The sequence below is a fragment of the Aotus nancymaae genome, unplaced genomic scaffold, assembly GCF_030222135.1.
Source record: "Aotus nancymaae isolate 86718 unplaced genomic scaffold, 86718_ANA_hifiasm-v0.15.2.pri h1tg000051l, whole genome shotgun sequence".
Lineage (NCBI taxonomy): Eukaryota > Metazoa > Chordata > Mammalia > Primates > Aotidae > Aotus > Aotus nancymaae.
The window spans coordinates 9150628-9167076 of record NW_026988465.1 but is presented as its reverse complement, the minus strand read 5'-3'; the positions used below and the strand labels follow the sequence as shown (position 1 = coordinate 9167076).

Genomic DNA, 16449 nt, shown 5'->3' with positions numbered 1-16449 from the left:
CCTATGAAATTAGCAGTATTATTATCCCCATTTTACAGATGAGAAAACTGAGGCCCACTAGTCACACAGCTTCTTTGTGCCAGATGCAATGATATTAGGTGATGAGCTTACTGTTTGAAGTTACGTGACTGTGTGGGACTAGCAGTTTGCAAATGTTTTACAAAACATTTAGCTGTATTGTAAAAAAAACGTGTATTTTAAAATAGCTCAAGGAGAGAACTTAAAATGTTCCTGTTAGTCCATTCTCACACTGCTATCAAGAACTACCTGAGACTGAATAATTTACGAAGAAAAGAGGTTTAATTTACTCACGGTTCCACAGGCTGTACTGGAAGCATGGCTGGGAGGCCTCGGGAAACTTATAATCATAGCAGAAGGGCGAAGGCGGAAGCAAGCATGTCCTCACATGATGGCAGGAGAGAGAGAAAGCAAAGAGGGAAGTGTCACAAACTTTTAAGCCATCAGATCTCATGAGAACTCACTCATTATCATGACAACAGCAAGGGGGAAATCTGCCCCTAGATCCAGTCACCTACCACCAGATTCCTCCTGCAACATTGAAAATTACAATTCAACAAGAGATTTGGGTGAGGACACAGAGCCAAACCCTGTCAGTTCCTAATACAAAAAAAGAAATGACAAATGCTTGAGGTGACGGAAATGCCCAAACACCCTAACTTACCATCACACATTCTATGCATGTAATGAATATCACATGTGCTGCGTAAATGTGTACAGATACTGTGTATGCATTAAAAAATTTAAAAATTTGCACTTGAGAGGCAAAAAAAATTACACACCCACACACACATTTCTATGAAGCATACAAATAAAAAAAGATACTGAAGAAAATATCCCAAAATAAAAACAATAGTTTTATTTGGGTAGTGGGATGTTAATTATCTTTTGGATAGAACCATATTCCATGTTTTAAGAAAAAATATTGTAATTGAGTACTAAAACTAATTTGTACATTTAAAAAGTCAGTTGTCTAATATGAAGGTGTTGCAGAAGCATATTTAGCCATTGCCTAGTGGCCCAAGAGAGGACTGAGATCCTGGTTCTAGCCCGTCATTAGCTGTGAGGCCTGAACATACTTTCATTATGTTTCCCGGCCTCAGTTTCCTGATCTGTAAAATGAGAAATAGAAGTAAACGACAAGAAACATTTTCCACGTCTAATATTTTATAATTTTACAAAAGCACTGGCCAAAACAATCTCTACTGTGGTTTCATATGAGATAACATGCAGGAAAGCAGTTTAAAACATGAAAAGCATTCCCACGTTACATTGGTACTATAATTAAAGGTCAGCTCTGGAACTACACTGTGTATTGGATTTTAGCAAAATTAAACAATATTGACTATTGACTTCTGAATATATTTTAGTATATCTTTTTTGTTTATTTACTTTTAAAATTTTATTCACTTTTTTTTTTTTTTTTTTTTTGAGACAGTCTCACTCTGTTGCCCAGGCTGGGGTACAGTAGCACAATCGGGCTTGCTGCAGCCTTGAACTTCTGGGCTCAAGCAGTTCTCCCACCTCAGCCTCTCGAGTAGTTGGGTCTGAGGCACACACCACGACACCTGGTTAACTTCTTTAAAAAGTTTCTGTAGAATTGGGGTCTCCCTATGCTGCCCAGGCTAATCTTGAACTCCTGGGCTCAAGCCATCCTCCCACCTAGGCCTCCCAAATTTCTGGGATTAGCGGTGTGAGTCAGTGTGCCCAGCCTATTGTGTCCTTTTTAGATTGGTTGACAAGGGACAATGTTTTAACAAATCAATATAGACAAAGTAACAGTGCTCCTAAGCAAGTGTGGTTGAATATATCAGCTTACCTCTTAGTTTACTGTTAGACAGAATGCCATTGTGAAAATTAGACATTTTTGAAAAATTTTTAAACACTGTTACTGGTGTTATTAGCCCATTTAGTAACAGCTAAAATACCATTTTTCTGTGCTTTTTTTTTCTTATTAAGTGATCAAAGCTTGGAGATTGTCAAGAAATATGCATATACCAGCTGTGCTTGGAAGTTCAGCTTAGAAAGCAATAGAAAATATTTGGCATCTTGAGAGTTTAAAATACTGAAAATAAGGGCCATATTTTTATGCCTATATACCAATCAGTAAGACATTTATTCATGCTAACTAGTAATACAAACTTTTGGTCTTAATTTAATTGATGAACTAATTTATTCAAGAGATGTTAGCATTCAAACTCAGCTGCAATGTGTCAGGTACTCATAGGTATTGACAAGACAATAAAATAGAAATGGTAACTCAAGGATTTTACCATCCTGGGGAGGCGTGTGGGAAAATACTATAGGAGCCAACAGATAAAGAAATTAAGTATGAATGGAAGGAATTAGGTGCCCCAAGAAAAGACTAAGGAAAAAGGGCTCTACATTAGAGTGGATGGCCAAGAAGGATCTCTCTGAATGGGTGACCACCCCAAAGCCAAAAGAGTAAGAAAGAGAGGGTGCCCAAGAATTCAGAGTTCGAACAAAAGAGTTGGAGGCAGAAAGCAAGCAGTGCACAGGCTCTGAGGGGGCAAAACTGACTTGTGCAACGAATTGAAAAGTCAATAGATTTGGAAACTGCAGAGTGAGAGGAGGTTGGAGGAATAAGGTGGAATTTAAGAAATGGGAGAGCCGGGCGCAGTGGCTCACACCTGAAATCCCAGCACTTTGGGAGGCTGAGGTGGGCAGATCATTTGAGGTCGGGAGTTCGAGGCCAGCCTGACCAACATGGAGAAACCTCGTCTCTACTAAAAATACAAAAAAAAATTAGCCGGGCATGGTGGTGCACACTTGTAATCCCAGCTACTCAGAGGCTGAGGCATGAGAATCGCTTGAATCCTGGAGGCAGAGGTTGCAGTGAGCCAAGATTGCTCCACTACACTCCAGCCTGGACAACAGAGAAGAACTCCATTAAAAAAAAAAAAAAAATTTATTTGGCTCATGATTTGGATGGCTGGAAAAGTTCAAGATTGGGCATCTATATCCAGCAAAGGCCACAGGCTGCTTCCAGTCATGGTGGACAGAAGGCAAAGGGGAGTTGGTGTGTGCAGAGATCACATGGCAAGAGAGGACACAAGGGGTGGGTGAGGCGCCAGGCTCTTTTTAACAATCAGTTCTTATGCAACTAACAGAGGGAAAACTCACTCACCACCCCCAGGGAGGGCATTAATCCATTCATAAGGGGTCTGCCCCCATGACCCAAACACCTCCCATTAGGCCCCCACCTGTAGTATTGGGATCGAACTATAGCAGTAATTTTTACCTTTGGAAAATATTCAGCATTATTTTTGCAGATGTGTCCTCTGCTCTGAACTCTACTCTCCTTCTATGACCCCAGTTACCACTTAATAATATCTCAACCAACCGCTGAAGTTCTTCATTTTTAAGAAATCTCTCTTCTCTCTATTTAAATTTAGATTTTCTGTTGCTCTATATTTAAGTTACACTGATACTTCCTTCTGCATGTTTCAATCTGCTATTCAGCCCATCCAGTGAATTTTTCATTTCTGACTTTTTTTAGTTCCAGATTTTCCATGTATTTAATTTTTATAGTTTTGATTTCTCTGCTGAAATTCATCTTTCCACTAAAAAAAAAAAAAAGTTTACGCTCTTCTTTTATCCTCAAACAAATTTATAATACTCTCATAAAGTTTCTATTTCATAATTTCATCATCTGGGTCATCTCAGGTCTGTTTCTTTCAACTTTAGTTTCTCCTGGGTATTGGTCACATTTTCTTGCTTCTTTTCATGTAGTAACTTTCATCGCATATGGGATATTGCAGCTGCTATGTTGCTGAGAGTTTGGATTTTGTTGCCTTTCTTTAGTGTTGAGTTTTATTCCAGCAGGCAGTTAATCTACTGGTAAATCAACTGACTTTAGGCTTTATTAGGTAGCATTTCCTGTTCGGTTAGTATACCCCTATTTTTTTTTTTTTTTAACAGTTTGATGGTTTTAGTAAAACTATAGAATTGTGTCACCATCACCACAATCCTTTATAAGAACATTTCCATCATTCCAAAAAGTTGCTTCATGCTATTTCCAGTCAATTCCAAATCTTACCTTCAGCCCAAGACAACCACTGATCTGCTTTCTGACTTCATACGTTTGCCTTTTCTAGACATTGTATATATATTTAATAGTCTTTGTGCCTGGCTTCTTTCACTTAGCATTTTTTTCTAGCTCAATACATTTTATAGCATATACCAGTAATCATTCCACTTATTTGCTGAATATACACTTTCATTGCATGGATACACACATTTTGTTTATCCGATCACTAGTTGATGAAAATTTAGATCTTTACTTGCTTTTGGCAATTACAAATAATGCTGTGGTGAACATTCATGTACATATCTTTGTGTAGATATATGTTTTTAATTCTCTTGAGTAGATTTCTAGGAGTGAAACTGCTAGGTTGAATATAAACTTTTGTTTAACATTACAATAAACCATGTTTTCCCAAGTGTATATACCATGTTCATTTCCATTAGAATGCATGATGGTTCCCATTTCTCCACACCCTTGCCAACACTTGGTATTCCTGTTTCTTATTACAGCCACTCTAATGGGTGCAGTGGTAGAGAGGCCACTGTTGTTTCAATTCACATTTCTCTAATAACTACTGGTATTGAGCAAATTTTCACGTGCTTATTAACCATTTATATATGTATACCTTTTTAAAATGAAATCTCTAATTCAAGTCTTTTGCTCACTTTTTAATTTGGTTGGTCAGCCCTACTTTTAAGGTGTGGCTTTTCTGTGATACAGAATGCCTGAGGTATTATGTGAAACGACTCCACTCTGCCAGGTCAGATGGCCAGTGCCCCTCAGCAGTGTGGAACCTGCAGTGTCCCAGTTCAACTCAGAACCTCTTATAGTTCTTTTCTGCCAGAAATCATGGAGTTTCACAGGTGCATGGCCATGACTCAAAAGAACCTATATGCAGATTTCTAGAGCTACTTTTCTGTGTAGCTTTTTTTTCTCTGGAGATGCTTCTTCAAAAATTATAACGGCTTTGGTGGCCCTGAAGTCTAATGTTTCCTCCACCCAGCAAGACCACTGCTGTCCATCTGGGTGAACTGCTTGTACCACAGTGTGGAAAGTGCCCCAGGCAGAAAGCTGAAGGCAAGCTGTATCTACCTGCCTGTGATTCCATCTCCTAGGGATGACAGCCCTTTGTGGCAAGTTGTCCAATGTCTGAAAACAGTTACTTCATCATTTTTGTCCAGTTTGAGAGTTTATTACTTTTTGGTAGCTCAATCCAAAACCCACCACGAGGTCATGTTCATAATCAGAAGTCCTTCCTTTTTTTTTTCTTTTTTTCTTTTTTTTGAGACAGTCTCGCTCTGCTGCCCAGGCTGGAGTGCAGCGGAGCGATCTCAGCTCACTGCAACCTCCACTTACCGGGTTCAAGCGATTCTTCTGCCTCAGCCTCCCAAGTAGCTGGGACTATAGGCGCGCACCACTACACTCATCTAACTTTTGTATTTTTAGTAGAGACAGGGTTTCACCATGTTGGACAGGCTGGTCTCGAATTCCTGACCTCATGATCTGCCTGCCTCGGCCTCCCAAAGTGCTGGGATTACAGGAGTGAGCCACCACGCCTGGCCCCTTTTTAATATAAAAATGTTTCTCTCACAAATTTTACCTCTAACTGTATATATATTCATTGTGTGTGTGCATACATGTATGAATATTAAACCTTAGCCTGAAATGTGTAAAAAAAAACCTTAAAGACTTCTACTGCTTAAATAATGACTTCCCCTAGGTAGATTTTATTAAGTTACAATGAAATAATAATACATATCACTTTTCAGCTGAACCTTTTACTCTATGGGACAATTGCATAATGGCTCATAAAAGTTTTGATTTTATTGGTGGAATTTAAACTTACGGTGTGAAGTGATTTTTTGTCTATTCTAACTGCTTCAGAGAAACAGAAAAAGCATTCTAAAAAATTCCATCTGTAACAACAGATTGAGGCACAAAGGGCTGCAGTTCAAATTTAAGAGGCAAATACTAGGGAAAATGGAAGAAACCGTCGACAGCTTCATTACGTTATCGCAATGAAATTAAAATGCAAAAGTGGCCTGCCCAAATGGGAGTGTTTGCTAATGTCACATTAATCGATGGCAATGAATCCAGATCAAAATATACCATTTTTGTGTTCCATTCTGGAAGAGTGGAATGAAGAGACGTTTGAGTCTATGTTTAGTGTGATGATACTATAATTGTTAAATAGGTGGCAAAGAAACACTGTTGACGTTTGTGCTAAAAGTCCTTCAGTATATCAACATCTATATGTTTTGTAGGTAACATTCTAGGAAATTCCAGTTCTGAGCCCAAAACAGAGACAAATATATCATCTGCATTCTCAATACAAAGGCTTTGAGAGAGCCAAAACCATGATGCTTGCTGGAAACACTGCCTATTGTCTCTTGAAACCAAAAGAAAAAGGCAATCCTTCATCATCTAAGTGTTTCCCGGGTAAAATGATTTGACGGAAGAATTCATAGTTCTCTTTTACATTCTGACAAATTGCTCACATTTCCCCCCCAAATCAGTCTCTCTCTCTCTCTCTTTCTCTCTCTTTCTCTCTCTCCCCCCCTCTCTAAAATGTGATTTGGCCTAGAATCCCTGCCACTGTAGTTCCTTAAAATAATATTGAGTTTAATTATCTGAATTTCTTTTAAATTTATTTTTGTTAGCTATTTATTGTTCAAACTTTAGTAACTTCACATAGACAAATACAAGCATAAATTCTATCCCTTGTTTTTGTATCTTGTATCTCAAAGGATGTAACAAAATTGTGACGATATAGTTAATTTGGGCTTATATATGAATATTAGAGGTATGTGCTATACTATGATTTTGGGTGTAGATGGCTAGACAGAATCCAAAAATGAGTTGAAATCACTGTCCAATAATTAAATGATCTTATCTTATAAATGTGAAAAACCATGAAAGGTGGCAAAAAGATGAGAAATCAGGACATCTAAATTCTAGTCCAAATAGGACAAGATTAAATTAATAGGACAAGATTAAATTAAGTGATTAAAACTTAGTTATCTCAGTTAAACTTCTCATCTAAAAAAGAAGGACTTTTATCTGCAAGATCACTGCAGCACGTATCTCCAAGAACTCCATAATGTTTGGCAACCCATTCATTTGCACGGATTATTGAATAAACACAAGAGGGTGCTAAAGCCAGAGTCTGCTCCATGGAGCAGGAGTCGTATCCTTTAAATTTGCCTTTCCTTCTCCTTCTCTTGCTCTCTCAGTTCTCCTTCTGAGTGTTTCATGTATCTAATTAATACTACAGAGGGTGTTAGACCAGTAAAAACAACAGCTTTGCTCTGCCTTGTTTAGGAATTCACTCGTTCTCAAGTTTTCCTGTTTCTCAGAAGGATTACAACTAGCACTGGTAGACTCCTAAAGTTTCTCATTTCATTTTGGCTTAAATTTTTACCAGATTTTTTTTTTTAAAAAATTCATTTTTCTTAGCTGTTCTAGTTGAAAGTACATTTTCTTTTTTTATACGTAAGTTTTCTCCCTTTAAATGTCCTGTGATACGGACTCCCCTATAAATAATGTTACACTGCAGTTTGATCTCTAGCATCATTTTTGCTTCTTCACTTTGGGAAAATCAGGTCTCCTTCGGTGCCAAGATGTGCATCCTTTCTTGAGTCACCAGGGAGGGCCACCGTGTGACTGGACCCCACATCCTGCAGTACACATGCACACAGTGTCACCCTCATTTGTACTCGCAAAGACATTCTGATGTCATTAATGACACCTTCCACTTGCACAGTACTGTTTATATATTATTAGGTAATTCTACTGCTTTTCCTCATTGGATCTTCCTCGCAAGACTCTTTTGATGCACGCATGGCACACAATATTCTTTGAAAAGGAAGGAATGGAAGATCAGAGATAGCAAATCACAAAGAACCCAAGAGATGGGATTGGGGCAAGAACCCATGTACTCTGGTCCCTGGTTCAAGACTCAATCACTATGTCATATCATCCTTCCCCTCCAAAGAAACATATTTCTGTCAGCCCTGAACTAAAGTGAAAACTTGCTTTGAAATCACTATGAAACCTGATTTCATATTAATTCACATGTCATCAGAACTTTTGCTGCTAGTTGGGGATGGGGCAATAGATCTCTTAGAATCACCCATAACCTGCCAGCTTTATGATCTATACACCTGTTATCTTTTTGCTTCACATCATGAGGAATGACAGGAAGAAGCCATTTCTGAGTGTGATCCTTCATATACTTTATTTTCTCTTATTTTTTATTTTCTTTAAATAAAAAGGAAATTTTTGTTTTAAGGAAAAAAAGGAAAAAATTATACTGATATCACGTGAATTATTTTGTATTTGACTACTCCACATGACAAGTTTATGAAATAGATTTTTGGGTGCACTAGTTGGCATCTTCAATTGTTTTCCTCTTTTTCATGCTATCTTTGTAATCTATTGTTAATACAGGGAGTGTCTGAAACTTTGGGCCCCATCTATGAACTTGTCAAATTTCCAAATCTTAGGAAAATACACTGAGAATAAACTACAGAATAATGAATTTGGATAGATGGGTAATCAGCTTTCAAGAGAAGAAATATGAGGTATTCTATAGTATCTATATCTCAGCTCAGATCATACTCTCAAGCCATTTTTGGCAAAGAAAATAGCTTCTCTTATTTGTACCCCAAAATGCACTAGTATGATCAAAAGAGAAAAAATGGGATTTTGAGGTAAGTCATTGAGATGTTAGCTTCCATGTTTTATGATGTAAGAAGAACCAACTCTACACTTTGACAAATGCAAGCTCTCACCTTTGCAACTTGCATCCGTATAATGGCATCCAGGATAATATTCACCTTTTCCTGTACCGACTGTAGTGAGGGCGTCAACGTTTCAGCATTTGGGTATCTTTTGTCTTGAGAATCTACTCAAAGACTCCAAATACTTTTCTTTCGGATTGCTTCAGTTCTCTACAATAACAGATATGATACAGTTCATGAGCCAAGTTAAAACACCTGGCATGGTGGCATGTGCCTATAGTCCCAGCTACTTGGGAGGCTTAGGTGGGAGGATTGCTTGAGGCCCGGAGGTTGAGGCTGTGGTGAGCTATGATCGTGCCACTGCCCTCCATGGTCTCACTTTGTTGCTCCACCCTGGGCAATAGAGTTTGACCTTGTCTCTAAAAAAATTGTTCTTAAATTACAAAAAATAAACATACATATGCTCAGAATTATAAGACTGCCTGCATATTCAGATCATGAGCTCTTACCCTCATAGATCTTCATAGTCCTATGAATCTGACTAAATTGCCATCATCGCAATATAGCTACATCTATCTTAATGAAATCACATGTTGTTTACACCCATACTTGATATATCTTTTCAAGCCCATTCAGCATTAAGCAGAACTACAATAAAAGATCCTGTGCTGCAAATGAAAACAAAGATATGTTCATGTATTTGAATATTAATCTTGTGTGGATTTCTAACATCGTAGAGTAAGATCTGAGGTGATCCAGAAGGAAAAGAAGTTGTGCTTCTTCTCATACCTGCTTAAGCCCAGAAGGTGTCCTAACACTATTACAATCTTTCAATGGAAATTTTGATGAAAGAAAATGACGCGGTGTTTATGAAATACAGGAAACACTGAATATCTTTCTTATTTTTCATGCCAACACATCTATTTATAATTACTTGTTAAGAGATTTAGAAACAATAATAATTTGGGAGAAACTGACAATTAGAGCAAATCTGTAGGTGATTTTTAAATACCTAGTATAAACAGATACATTTTCTTTCTCTAAAAATAATGAATGCTTATAATTATAGTTTATATGTATAAAGAACTTTTTCTCCTCAGTAGATGAAGATTGAAGTTTGTCAATCACTGCAAATGTATATGCCAAGAAAACAACTGAATTTATTTTAATTTTAAATGCACATATTCAGCTTAGCAAATAATGGGCCTGTAGTTGGAAAAGACTATGCATGAAGGAAAAGATAAATACACAGTAGAAATGGGCCCTTATTTTCTGGGGCCTCAGGCAAATATTTATCCATTCTCAACCTCAGTTTCCTTAACTGAAAAAGAGTGCCAACCTCATAGTATTAACAGAAGGATTAAATGAAAAAAAATGTAAAGTATTTAGCAGAATACCTGGCACACAGTAAATGGTCAGACATTTTAATAACTTTTTTTATGGGCTGAGTGTGGTGGCTCACACCTGTAATCCTAGCACTTTGGGAGGCCGAGGCAGGCAGATCACCTGAAGTCAGGAGTTCAAGACTAGCCTGGCCAACATGGTGAAACTCCGTCTCTACTAAAAATACCAAAATTAGCTAGGTGTGGTGGTGCATACCTATAATCCCAGCTACTCGGGAGGCTGAGGCAGGAGAATCGCTTGAACCCAGGAGGCGGAGGTTGCAGTGATCTGAGATCATGCCATTGCACTCCAGCCTGGCAGACAAGAGTGAGACTGAGTCTTTATAATAATAATAATTTTAAAAATTTTGCAAATGCTATTCAGTATCTTGAGTGTATATTGATATCGACGTAAAGCTTATTTGAAATTTCTACAAGATAAATGCTTCCTAGACTTTTAAAAGAAAATTCATGTCATAGCTATTTAGTTTCTCATGTTTTGTATCTTAATTTGTTTTATATCAACAGGCTCATTTTTGGAAGCATTATTTATAAATAATAAATAAGTAAATATAAATAATAAATAAATAAAACATTTTTTATAAGAAACTACTGTTGGGAAAAATGCCTAACATCACTGCAGATTTCTATTGAACTTTTGGTTTTGCTTATGTGTATTACATGGACATATTTTCTTTTTAAAAAAACATTAAAACATCACTTGTAGGTGATACTATTTGTAGGTGATACTCACCTTCATGGAACAATAGTAATCATAATGGTAAAAGCCAGAGAGCAGCCTTGGCCTTGAGCTCCTTGTGTTCCACGACTTTCATCCTCCCTGCTCCTGGGGATGAGAAGGAGCAACTCATTACCTAATTGTTGGTGGTGACCACTGGCTCATATTTTTAAGGAGGGTGGAGCCAATCTATGAAAATGCTATAAGATTGTGATACCGGTCTATTCATTTTCTAGCTCTGATCAATGTGAAGTTATGCAGAACTAGGCTCCCTCATGGACTGCCCCAAAGCTTAGCCTGCTGACGGGTGGTGCGGCGGGAAGGCAGGGGAGCAAAAAATAACAGGAGGTGAGGAACCGGACCGCTGCAAGCCCACCTGATTATGAAGCTAAGCCACCTGCTCCATTATCACCTTCATCAGTCACAAAGCTGACATTTGGGTCCCTATCTATATATTAATCTGGTCCCAACTCGGGTAGAAAACAACTGTATTATTCATTTGCCTCATAAAACCCCTCTGAATGACTGTCCTACAACCTTCAGCATCTCTCCAGGGACACCCACGGCTGTGAGCTATATGTGTCATGCCAAGCCGCTTCCTGTGCTTTTACATAGAGATATATGACTCCATCATTTTATACTTCATTTGTTTATGTCTTTCTCTATTTTTAAAACAAATTGAATCCCATCGTATACATTTTTCTGCAACTGGTTATTTTCTCTCAGAATGTCTTGGAGATCCATCCATCTATCTAACGCTTTCTTTTTAGTTCTGCTTAGTATTCTAGAAAAGGAAAATGCTATCATTTATTCAGACATTACTCTATTGAAAGGCATTTAGGCTGTTGACGATTTTTCAATAGAGAAAAACACCACACAATGAATTTTTTTGTTCATGTCCCCTTGGCAATTGTTCCTGTAGGATCGATGTGGGTAAGTGGGGATTGCTGGAACATAGAACCTGCATGTGTAGCTCTAATAAATACTGCCAGACTGTTCTTCCAATGGCTCCATCAACTCAGGCCTCCCTCTGCTAGTTGTGTCTGAAGACACTGCTTCCTCCACAGCCCCGCCACACCGGGTGTGCTTAGGTTCTTAATATTTGCCTACCTGGTTATAAAAACCATATCTTGGCCAGGCGCAGTGGTCCACACTTGTAATCCCAGCACTTTGGGAGGCCAAGGTGGGCAGATCACCTGAAGTTGGGAGTTCAAGACCAGTCTGACCAACATGGAGAAACCTTGTCTCTACTCAAAATACAAAAGTAGCCGGGCAAGGTGGCTTATACCTGTAATCTCAGCTACTTGGGAGGCTGAGGCAGGAGAATCACTTGAACCCGGGAGGCAGAGGTTGTGGTGAGCTGAGGTCGCGCCATTGTACTCAAGCCTGGGCAACAAGAGCAAAACTCTGTCTCAAAATCAAAACAAAACAACGACAACAACAACAAAACGCATATCTTGTTTTAACTTGCATATCCATAATTTTTATTAAAGATGTATTTTTTTTGCCATGTACCTGTTGTTCATTTGTATTTTTTTTCTACCACGAATTGCGTATTTTTACATTAAAAAAATGTTTTTGTAGAGATGGGGTCTCTCTGTGTTGCCCAAGCTGGTCCCAAATTCCTGGCCCCAAGTAATCCTCCCACCTTAGCCTCTCAAAGTGCTGGGATTACAGGTGGGAACCCACCATGCCTGGCTCTTAGTCTCACAGTCTGAACATTTTCCTAGTATGTTATTTCACTTTTCCTGACCAACATGTCAAATAATTTAAATATGTTTTGGATGAGAATCCTCTGTCAGATATGTGAAGCAAGTATTTCCTTCCAATCTAGTTTTTCTTTTAAATAGTTCTGGGGGAGTACAAAAGTTTTGCCTCTTTATGAACTTGAATTTATGAGCCTTCATGATTTTGGGGTTTTGTTTCCTACCTGCAAGCTTTTTCCTATCTCAATGTCATAAAGACAGTACTATATATTTTCCCTAGTAAACTTAAAACTTCTCTTCTTACAGTTATGCTTTGAAATGTTATCTTAAACATTTCAAAGTCACAAGAAACATAAACCCAACACAAACACTTTTGAATATTCTTTATAAATTAATCCAATTCTTTTAAATATGTTACAAGTATAAATTGTATATATTAATATCTGATTTGCTGAAGTACTCTGAATGCTGACATGGGAGACATACAAATTAATAACAAAATAACAAAACCAAATGTTACTAAATACAAAAATTCTCCCTATCATTTATCTAGCTTATTAGAAAGATACACTGTGGTTTAGAGTCAAAGTTTCCGAGCAAGAAGAGATACTGGATTGTCAGTTACTGTCTTCTGGTTTCAATTTGGTCTCCCCAAATTAATAACAACCAGTGTAATGAGAATAATAACAATGAGGGAACTTGGAACGCTTAATACAGGCTACACAGGTCCTTTACTAAACACCTACATAAGATCTCATTTATTCACAGCAGTTTCTGAGGTTGATATGATCATTATGCCCATTTTATAGATGAAGAAATTGAGATACAGAAAGATATAATGACTTTCTCAAGTTTAGAAAGTTTGTGGGTAGAGGAGGAATATAATTCCAAGCACAGTCTCCAAAGCCTGCGCTGCCATGAACATGGCCCCTTTGTATCCTTTTATTTTTTTAACTTGTATTTTAGGTTTGGGGGTACACGTGAAGCTTTGTTGCATAGGTAAACTCGTGTCACAGGGGTTTGTTGTACAGATTATTTCATCACCCAGGTACTAAGCCTACTACCCAATAGTTATTTGTTTCTGCTCCTCTCCCTCCTCGCACCCTCCACCCTCAAGTAGACCCCAGTGTCTGTTGTTCCCTTCTTTGTGTCCATGAGTTCTCATCATTTAACTCCCTTATAAGTGTAAGTGAGAACTCACTTACAAGTATAAGTGAGAACATGCAGGATTTGTTTTTCTGTTCCTGTGTTGGTTTGCTGAGGATAATGGCCTCCAGCTCCATCCATGTTCCTGCAGAAGACAAGATCTCATTCTTTTTTATGGCTGCGTCATATTCCATGGTGTATATATACCACATTTTCTTTATGCAATCTCCCATTGACGAGCATTTAGGTTGATTCCATATCTTTGCTATTGTGCATAGCCAAAACCAATTACAACAAAAGCAAAAATTACAAATTGGATCTAATTAAACAAGAGCTTCTGTACAGCAAAAAAAAATATTTCAACAGGGTAAACAGACAACCTACGGAATGGGAGAAAATATTTGCAAACTATGCATCTGACAAATGTCTAATATCCAGCATCTGCAAGAAACTTAAAGAAATTTACAAGAAAAAACCAAACAACCCTTTGTATGAGAGTATTTACCCTCTTTGAACATTGCTTTCTGCGTTTACTAAATGGAGGAACTGGAGGAGTTAGCTCAAGCTTGCTTTTTACATCTAAAGTCCAACAGTTCTTAAAAACATACCCAAGACTTACAAAAACAAAATTACCCACAGTCAAACCATATACCACTCTTTCCAATCACCTGTTTCTAATCACAGCTTAACAATGTCACTCAGATACCCTCTTGTGCCAGTTGTGAGTAACCTGGAGGTTGCCAGGCCACCATAAGCATCCCTGCTCCCAGCAGAACTGGAGATGCAGACGCAGCCCACTAAGTGGCTGATGGGCTCCTCGCAGCCTCAGGAGGCTTCATCATTGTTGTCAGACAACGCTGGTCTCTGGATAGGCCTGGGCTCTGTGGAGGGCCCAGCAGCAATCTCAGCAAAGACCGCTCCTCTCTGTGCCCACTCCCTGCTAGATTGCACCAAGAATAAAGCCAACCCCAGAAGAGCCCAAGCAATACATACCTTCCCTTCCAGATGGTGCCCCATCATCTACAAAGATCTCACACACTCTTCCGCCAGCTGACAGCCCATCTTCCCTTTGAGGATGCACAGAAAGATTCCACTTTTCCAACTTTTAGAAAGAAGACTTCACGTAAGCTGTTAGAGACGACCTGTTTGGTTTATTTGCTTTACTTCTGCCTTGTCTGGTTCTTCTGCAAAGCACTTAGGAAACATTTTAAACACAGCACAGTATTTAAAAATAGGGTGTAAATGGTTTTGAAGATGGTCACAGATAGAGATCTGACCACAGACTTGCACGTGGCAAGTGGTTCATAAGTATTTGTTGAATGAATGTTAAATATCTGTCCTATTGGAATGCATTTAAAATTACTGAAAAACTCCACTTTGGGAAGCCGAGCCAGGTGGATCACAAGGCCAACATGATCTCGGAATGTCTTTGCGATTACAAATGAGGGTGACACTGTGCACATGTGTACTGCAGGATGTGGTGTCCAGTCACAGTGGCCCTCCCCGGTGACTCAAGAAAACGTCTTGGCACCAAAGGAGATCTGATTATTCTAAAGTGAAGAAGCAAAAATGATGCCAGAGACCAAACGGCAGTGTCACATTATTTATAGGAGCGTCTGTATCACAGGACATTTAAAGGGAGGAAACTTACGTATTTAAAAAAAAATGTACTTTCAACTAGAACAGCTAAGAAAAATGATTTTTTAAAAAAATTCTGGTAAAAATTTAAGCCAAAATGAAACAAGAGAAACTTTAGGAGTCTACCAATGCTAGTTGTAATCCTTCTGAGAAACAGGAAAACTTGAGAACGAGTGAATTCCTAAACAAGGCAGAGCAAAGCTGTTGTTTTTACTGGTCTAACACCCTCTGTAGTATTAATTAGATACATGAAACACTCAGAAGGAGAACTGAGAGAGCAAGAGAAGGAGAAGGAAAGGCAAATTTAAAGGATACGACTCCTGCTCCGTGGAGCAGACTGGCCAACATGGTGAAACCCTATCTCTACTAAAAATACAAAAATTAGCTGGGAGTGGTGGCGTGCACCTGTAGTCCCAGATACTCAGGAGACTGAGGTAGGAGAATTGCTTAAACCCAGGAGGTAGAGGCTGCAGTCAGCTGAGATTGTACCATTGCACTCCAGCCGGGCAACAGAGTGAGACTCTGTCTCAAAAAAAAAAAAAAATTATTGAAAAACTCGAATAACTAGTGCTAACATTTACTCCGATATTACTATGCACTAAGATTTGTTAACGACTTTTCATACTATCTGCTTTGATCTTCCCAAAGGCCCTCTCACGTGGGCACTTACTTTTGCCCTAACTTAAAGATGAGAAAACTGAAGCACAGAAAATAATTTGACAATTAGCTGGTAAATTGTTTCCATATATAATACTTTAAAAAAAAAAGCTAATGTTTTAATTTGACAAACAGATATACTAGAAAACATCTGCACTTTTTAATAGTTAGATACTAATATTAATATTCATTAGATATCAATTAATTACTATTAATTTGATACTAATAATATTGTTGCAATATGTAGCTCATAACCCTTGAGATAGTTTTTGCAAATCTATTCTTTCTTGCTCATAAATTCGTGAGATGACTCATAATAGTTAGAGATACAGTCTATGGTCATTGAAATAAACCTTGAACAGAGATGGAACTT

At 38.2% G+C, this 16449-nt stretch overlaps 1 protein-coding gene across 3 annotated transcripts in view; it reads right to left on the bottom strand.

Moving 5' to 3' along the window:
• Positions 1-12295, bottom strand: part of EDN1 (endothelin 1) — a 103488-nt gene extending 91193 nt beyond the window's left edge. For 2 of the 3 annotated variants that reach the window (XM_064362985.1, XM_064362988.1), the window contains exons 1-4: positions 12218-12295; positions 10945-11037; positions 8860-9018; positions 313-401 (exon numbers count right to left, since the gene is read on the bottom strand). The gene's annotated coding sequence lies outside the window, so the exon portion shown is untranslated. Of the gene's footprint in view, positions 1-312; positions 1444-8859; positions 9019-10944; positions 11038-12217 lie in introns of those variants that run through there. The other variant, XM_064362986.1, reaches the window with a different exon arrangement.
• Positions 12296-16449: the final 4154 nt, after the last annotated feature.